The sequence below is a fragment of the Triticum urartu genome, chromosome 4A (assembly GCF_056163025.1).
Source record: "Triticum urartu cultivar PI428250 chromosome 4A, HENAU_Tu73, whole genome shotgun sequence".
In the NCBI taxonomy this organism is placed as follows: Eukaryota; Viridiplantae; Streptophyta; class Magnoliopsida; order Poales; family Poaceae; genus Triticum; species Triticum urartu.
Genome location: NC_141876.1, coordinates 453,556,215 through 453,565,017, shown reverse-complemented (window position 1 = coordinate 453,565,017; position 8,803 = coordinate 453,556,215).

Sequence of the window (8,803 nt, the reverse complement as noted above, 5' to 3'; positions counted from 1 at the left end):
TATTTACCCACCTTCAGGAGAATTGTAAATGGCATTTGGTTATTCATGTATACCACCAGCAGGACTCATGGGATTTATGGATTAGCCCTCATCTGATTCCTTGATGTACTTATATGGCTTTCTTTTCAGTCTCCTTTTCATTCGAGCGGGGCGATGAGGTAAATAACTGGTTGTGGTGAAAGTCAGTTTAGTGCATCAAGGATTGGAGGTTCTGAGATTTGTAAGAGGTGATGCAAGATGTTTAGTTACTTTGGCTCATGATATAGTACTGGAAGATGAGTACAACCATAAGCTTACTCAAAATCTGAAGTTCCTGACTGCACGAGACATGTACTCCCTCTGTCGGTGGAAATGACACCTATGGGATCACTGGATCCCTTCAACGGTTGGCGGGCGCGAGGTTGTGCAAAGAGCGGGTCTGGCGGTCAGCACAAGGATCTTTTACCCAGGTTCGGGCCGCGGAGACGCATAATACTCTAGTCCTGCTTTGATGTATATTTGAGTGTTCTTGAGTTCCTAAACTAGCTACGGTGTGTGTCTAGTTCCAAAAATCTGAATCCCTCTCCAGTACGCCTCGGGCCTCCTTTCATAGCCAAAAGGGGTTGCCACAGTGGCACGCAGGAGGTGGAAAGGTGTATAGTTGCTGACTCTATCATCTGGCACCGTCGGACAAACGCATTTAATGCGCTGCCGACGTGCCCCTCTTGCTTTATTGGGGACGACAAGGAAGCTCGTCCCAGCTGTCGCCGCCTTTCCTGGCTCCGACCCGCGTCCGTGCTGACGAGGCGTTGTAGCGCCATGTTGGCTGGCTGCTGGGCTGGCATGATGGCGAAGCCTTCACAAAGATCTGCATGCCACCACGCAGGTGCTTGCTGAGTCGGTGTGGAGGCCGCACGTTGCCACGTAGATGCCTGCCCAACTAGTTGAGCTAGAAGCTGCATGGGAGCGGCGGTGGAGTCTTGGCAGTTGTGGGCCTGGCTGCGGCCCCGCAGATGTCCTCGGCAAGGGTCTTGCCGGGGGCCCGGCAAGGGTCTTGCCGTGGCACTGTGGTCGTCCCCGGCAAGGATCTTGTCGGGGGTCTCGTGGATTTCCTTGGCAAGAATCTTGCCAAGGATCGTCGTCTTCTGGTCCTCATCTAATCTTGTGTATTTATGATCTCCACAAAGATCTGCATGCCACCATGGAGGTGCCTTCCGAGCCTTGGTTCCAATGTAGTTGATGGCGTTGGAACCCCTTGGCTCAAGGGTGGCGCGCTCTGCTGGCATTGGGCAAGTTGCCTCGGCAAGGCTCTTGCCGAGGTTGCGGAGGCTACCCCAGTGAAAGTGCGTTATATCGACTAGAGGGGGGGTGAATAGGTGATTTTTATGAAATTCTTCACTGAGGAATTTGCCGGGAGGAAATTCCTTAGCGAAGAACTACTAGCAGCGGAATAAGTACTCAAAGGTAAACATAACAGAATATAAGCATAGTCATCCTGATGAAATGAAGACAGGCACAGAGTACAGGAAGGGTAATCACAGGATAACACAGGATGAAGACAAACAGACTGAAGAAATTGAACTGAGGAGATTGAGAAAGTCTTCAGTCAAAGTCTTCAAACACAGATATGAACAAACATACAACACAGTTATGAGGAAATAAAAGAGTTGAGGAAATAGAATCAGTAAGCTCGGTGAAGACAATGATTTGGTAGACCAGTTCCAACTGCTGTCTCAGTTGTACGTCTGGTTGGAGCTCCTGAGTATTTAAACTCAAGGACACACAGTCCCGGATACCCAGTCAAGGACACTTAGTCCAAGACACCCAGTCCTCACCGTATTCTCCTTGAACTAAGGTCACACAGACCTCGTCCAATCACTCGTGGTAAGTCTTCAGGCGACTTCCAAACCTTCACAAACTTGGTCACCCGGCGATCCACAATTCCTCTTGGATGCTCTAGACCATGACGCCTAACCGTCTGGAAGAAGCACAATCTTCAAGGGTAACAAGCGTCGGATCCACTCAGGATCAATCTCTTCAATGATGCTCAATCACTTGGGGTTTGTAGGTGTTTGGGTTTTGGGTTTTTGGTTTTTCCTCACTTGATGATTTTCGCTCAAAGTCCTCGGAGGATGGGTTGCTCTAAATTGACAAGTGTCGGTTTCTTTCGGAGCAGCCAACCAGCTAGTGGTTGTAGGGGGCGGCTATTTATAGCCTAGGGAGCAGCCCGACATGATAAGACATAAATGCCCTTCAATGATATGACCGTTAGGTGGATAGATATTTTGGAACAGCTGGCGCATAGCACAGCAACGGTCGGAATTTTGAGTAGCAAAATCCTCAGGGCTATCATGTTCCTCATTGTGTAGGCAATTCGCACTGGCGAATTCCTAACTCCTCAGTCAGGACAAATTCCTCAGAGACCAGAAGAACTTCGTCTCTGTCACTGAAGAAATTGACTGAACTGTATGAGATTTCCAATGGCTTCACTCGAAGGGATTGGTAGGTGTAGGATTTTGAGTTGAGCATCACATGAAAAAATTTTCTTAGTATTTCCTCGACCCCCTTTAACAGTACGGTGTTTCCTATGACTCAAGAAAGAGAAAAACAAAACTATGAAAACGAAAGTCTTCAAGCTTCATATTCCTCACATGAATATCAAGTCTTCACGGACACACCAATTTCTTCACTTTCAAAGTCTTAATGAAAGTCTTCAGAAATACCAAAATCTTCAGTCGAAGATTTTCATTTTTAAGGGTCGACTTTTCCTGTAAATATCAAACTCCTCATAGACTTATAGACCTGTGTACACTCACACACGCATTAGTCCCTTAACCTATAAGTCTTCAATACACCAAAATCACTAAGGGGCACTAGATGCACTTACAATCTCCCCCTTTTTGGTGATTGATGATAATATAGGTTAAGTTTTCAATAGGGGTAAACACATGAAGTGTAAATACTGATATTGAGGAATTTGATTGCAAGATATAGAAGAACTCCCCCTGAAGATGTGCATAGTGAGGGATTTGCTTTTGAAGCAATGCACACTTGAAGAGTTGAATCATGGAGATCTCCCCCTATATCTTGTAATTCATACACGTATTTAACATATAATATGGAGAATTTGAAATGCATGATTAAATATGGTGCCTGATGAAATTCAGCATGCGTGCAATAATATTAACGAGGAATAAGCATGCAGAAAAGAGTATTAGAGCATAGTGCATCAAAAGTATCAGAGCACCATCGGGTTTAAGATTACAACTCGATCCAATAAAGTTTCAGAAGAACAAGAGTTGTAACTTAGCAAAAAAACGTTGTATATGGGCGATAAAATAGACCCGCTTGAAGACTAACTCAGATTCCCCCCCCCCCTTGTCATCAAATGACCAAAAGGATCGAAACTGAGGACTAACGCCCCTGAAGATAATCAAGTTGATGAAGGAGCGCCAGTGTTGTTGGGGTCGTTGGTTGATGTAGAGCTTGCCGCAGTGTCGTCTAAATCTTCATGTTCATCAATGTCGCGCGATGAAGAATATGAGTTGGCCACCAGAGAAGGAACCTTGACCTTCTTGAATTTCTTCGGTGAAGGTGCAGACCAGTCAAAATCTTCATTGAGACCCATGTTTTTCAGATCTTCTTCACCATACAGATGTGACAGGATTGCCCAGGTGCGACCGAAGACTTGACGGAGGTAGTAGTGGTTTTTCTTCACTGCATTGTGTGTGGCAGTCATGTTGTGAAGAAGTGAACCAAACTGACGCTTAACCCATTTGTGATTTCGATCCACCTTCTGGTGAAGACTAAGTAGAAGTTCACGGTCTGTCATCACGCACGGAGCAGTGGCTTGAGGAGTGGACTTGGGAGCATTGGCAGAGTCATGTGTGGCAGAGTCATCATTGGTGGAATAAGATGCAGCTTTGCGAAATTGACCATCCAATGGATGAATGCCTTCATCAATTACAGCTGGTGCCTTGCCCTTTCCATCAACTGAGGAATATGTCTGCTTGAGGACTTCAATTGGGGGCAAGTAGCTGAGATGATTCTGAAAATCAGCTTTGTAGTTGAGTGAAGACCTTGTCCTGAGGAATCTCATGATCCAAGGTGCATAAGGCTTCAGCTCAAACGGAGACAGTGCAACATTTGCCATAGTCCTCATGAAGAAATCGTGATAGTTGACAGGAATGCCATGAACAATGTTGAATACCAGATTCTTCATGATACCAACAATTTCCTCATCAGATGAGTCGTGGCCTTTGATAGGACTGATTGTCCTTGTAAGAATACGATAGACAGTTCTGGGCACGTATAGCAATTCCTTCACGAGGAATTTGGTTCGTGGTGCCTGACCTGGTTTCAAAGGCTTCATCAGCACTTGCATGTAATGATGTGTGAGCTCAGGTTCACTGTAGATGCAGCGAGCTTCTTCAAGGGGAGGGCTGAGTGGTAGAGCACGAAGCAATTCAGAGGATGGTGCAGTGTAGTGAGTGTTTTCAGACATCCAGTCCAGCACCCATGAATTTACATCTTCAGCATTTCCAGTGATGTGCAGCGTTGCATAGAATTGAAGAATCAGTTCTTCATTCCAATCGCAGATGTCAGAGCAAAAATTGAGCAGTCCAGCGTCGTGAAGAACACTGAGGACTGGTGCGAAGCACGGCAGAGATTCCATATCCACGTGAGGAATATGCTCATGGTAGAAAATCTTCTCCTTGTTGAACAGCACTGACGAATAGAAATTGGCTTGACTAGCAGTCCAGAAACGCCTCTTCCTAATGCGAGCAGAGTCATATGGGTTGTAATCTTCGAAGAATACGTGCTCGCCGAAGAAATCATCAGCCTTGAACTTTTGCTTGCGTGAGAATGGATCCTTTGGCTTCGGCAGAGGAGTGTCAGTGAGTTGCATCACGACCTCAGGAATCTCAATCGCAGGTTCTTCAGGCTGAGGAATTTCTGGTTCTTCCTCAGTGGTAGTCTGCGTTGTTGGTTGTTCAGCAGCAGCAGTTTCTTCAGCGCTAGTGGCTGGAATTTCCTCATGGACAGATGAAGTGGGATGAGTTTCTTCAGAGCCCATGTGAACAGTTTGTGTGGGGGACTGAGGAATTTGCTGTAGAGGGGTGAACATTGGAGAGTTTGGATGCTGACTTTCCCAAAATTCATCACTGATTACGGGTGTGGAGCAGCCAATGTCCATATCTTCATCTTCCATTTCTTCAATGCCAGCCTCTTCAGCTGTGAACTGAGGCATGGGCGAGGAGATGATAGGTGTTGAAGGGATCGCATCCACTTCAATTTCTTCATCCAACGGTTCAGACGAAGCAGTAGAAGGAGTTTCTTCATCAGATCCGCTGGGGATCACATATTCTTCATCAAAAGGAACAAGGTCCTTTGATGGCCTGGTTGAGATGGGAACAGCATCAATCGGATGTGCAAATGAGCTTGTCATTGGCTTCATTTTCTTCGAAGCTGAAGAATCTAAAGCAGCTGATGCTTTCCTTTTCTTCACTGCAGCACGCTCTGCAGCCTTGGTCTTCTTCACATCTGATGCAGATGGAAAGGTTGGAGTTGAAGTTGGTGCTGGAGCAGCTGAGGAATCTGGTTGATTTTCTTCAGGCACAACTGATGCAGTTGCCCTGAGTTCTTCAGTTTCTTCAGGCACACCACTAGTGGGTGCCCTGACAAGTTCTTCAGTGGCTGGAATGCAGTCATCAGCCCTGGAACTCATATTTTCTTCAGCAGCCTGATTGTCATCAGTGGTGCTGGCATGTTCTTCAGTCGGCTGAGCAGATGCTTCAGCCTGAGGAATTTCCTGTTGCATTGGGGCAGCAACATTTGAAGTGAACTGTTCAGTTATCTTTACAAATCTAACTTTGGCTCCTTGCCAATCAACATAGTAGGCTTGGAAGTCATCGCTTAGGGTTTTGATTTCAGATTGGATTTTTACAAGCTCATCAGTGGTCATAGTGACAACGTTGTTCTTCAGGTATTTCTCCTTTATGTATTGGGCCTTCTTGATCTTCCTGGCCTGATCATATTTCCATTTCTCCTCTTGGATGAAATGAGTCAGCATGTGATTTTGACCAGGCGTCAGCTTGAAGTCAGGCATAGGAGTATTTGGGTCCTTGTGCCAGAGATCAATGTAGTCGAGGATCAGCTTGGGATCCAAAAGCAGTGGCACAGGTGTGCCTTTGGCTCTAGCGGCCCTAACTTGTCTGTCTCTGATGATTTCTGCAAGTTCATCATCATCAGCTTCATCTTCTTCAGGTGGCACTTGGAAAGCGACTTGCTTCTTTTGAAGACTTGGCCGAGGACCTCGTCCAGCAGTTGCCTTGGTCTTCATCAAAGTGGGGCCAGATGAAGAATTTGGTGCAGCTGAGGAGCTTGCTGAGACACCAGAGGCCATGGAGATGCCTGTAGTCCTTTGACACGAGGCCAGATGCGCAGGTGCCGAGGACTTTGTCGGAACAGCTGAGGACTTTGGAGGAGGTGCTGAGGATTTTGAAGGAGCAGCTTAAGGGATTGGTCGTGAGGACTTTGAAGAGTCTGGTCGTGAGGGCGCAACTGAGGAACTTGGCCGTGAGGGCACTGTTGGTGAAGTACTTGTCTTACGAGCAGGCTTCTTAGGCATGGATTTCCTCGGCTTGACAGAGGCCTCAGCAGAGGCAGCATCAGCCACAGTAGAGCCTTCATTGAATTTCCTCACTGCTTCTCTGGCTTGCTTGGCCAACTTGCCTTGGCGCTTGGCCCATTCATCAGGATAGTCCTCACCGCGCTTGAGGCTGGTGGGATCTGCTACTTGGCCAGGTGCCAATGGAGCTCTTGGGCATGGAGGGAAGGGTCCAATCACATTCACTTAGCAGAAAACCAGCTTGAAGAAATAGCAATAAGTGAATGCTGTAGAGGACATAAACTCATATATATATATATAGCCAATGAAGAAAAACAACGGAACCAGTGAAGACTATGCAAAGTTGAAGAATATGAATAATTTGAGGAATTTCAACTTTTGGTGGTGGCGTGACCCACCGTATAAGAATGATGATTTCAGACACCGCGTACAATTATCGTAGGGTTCTGAGAATCAAATTCTTCATTAATTCACTAGGAGTGTTATTCTTCATTGATTGAAGTAAAAACGTTTCTTCATGTGTTGCACATCTAAGTCATCAATTATGCATAAGTGTTAGGATGAGTGTACTTTTCAAAGAACATTCGAAGATTCTAGGATATTTAGCTCACACCGCAACTTGCTAAATCTCTTCTCATCCAAGGGCTTTGTGAAGATATCAGCTAGCTGTTCTTCAGTCTTCACATACTCAATAAAAATGTCACCCTTCAACACATGATCACGAAGAAAATGATGACGAATCTGAATGTGCTTTGTCTTCGAGTGCTGAACTGGGTTGTGAGCAATCTTGATGGCACTCTCATTGTCACATAAGAGAGGCACATTCTTCATGTTGACGTCATAGTCCTTGAGAGTTTGCTTCATCCATAGCAATTGGGCACAGCAAGAACCAGCGGCAATGTACTTAGCTTCAGCAGTAGATAGTGATACGCAGTTCTGTTTCTTCGAGGACCAACAGACCAAATATCGTCCGAGGAAATGACATGTACCAGATGTTGACTTGCGATCCACACGATCACCAGTATAGTTAGAGTCAGAATATCCAACAAGATCAAAAGCCGAGCCCTTGGGGTACCATAATCCAAGTGTTGGTGTGTGAGCTAGATATCGAAGAATATGCTTCACAGCCTTATGGTGTGATTTCTTCGGTGCAGCTTGAAATCGGGCACACATGCAAACACTAAGCATTATATCTGGCCTAGATGCACATAAGTATAATAAGGAACCTATTATGGAGAGGTATACCTTATGATCGAAGTCAATACCATTTTCATCAGTGCACAGATGGCCATTTGTGGGCATAGGAATTTTGACGCCTTTGCAGTCTTGCATGCCGAATTTCCTCAGTACATCCTTGAGGTATTTCTCCTGAGATATGAATATGCCATTGTGTTGTTGACGAATTTGTAGACCTAAGAAGAATTTCAACTCTCCCATACTAGACATTTGATATTCTTCACTCATCATATAGGCAAATTCATCACTATAACGTTGGTCAGTACAGCCAAAGATAATATCATCAACATATACTTGGCACACAAATAATTCACCATCATAAAATTTAGTGAAAAGAGTAGGGTCGAGTGAACCGGGTTTGAAGCCTTTCTTCATGAAGAGTTCCTTCAAAGTATCATACCAAGCCCGTGGGGCCTGCTTGAGGCCATAGAGGGCCTTGTTGAGTCTGAAGACTTTGTCAGGATTCTTTGGATCTTCAAAACCTGGGGGTTGAGCAACATATACTTCTTCCTCAAGCTTACCATTGAGGAATGCACTTTTCACATCCATTTGATATAGAGTGATATCATGATGGTTAGCATAAGAAAGTAATATGCGAATAGCCTCAAGTATAGCAACAGGTGCAAAAGTTTCATCGAAATCAATTCCTTCAACCTATGTGTAGCCTTGAGCTACAAGCCGTGCCTTATTCCTCACAACAAGGCCATTTTCATCTTGCTTGTTGCGGTAGATCCACTTTGTGCCGATGATATTGTGCTTGCGAGGATCTGGGCGTTTGACCAGTTCCCAGACATTGTTGAGCTCGAACTGATGTAACTCTTCTTGCATGGCCTGAATCCACTCAGGCTCCAGAAATGCTTCATCTACCTTAGTGGGCTCTGTAATAGAGACAAAAGCATACTGCCCACAAAAGTTAGACAAATGTGAAGTTTTTGAGCGTGTGAGAGGACCTGGCGC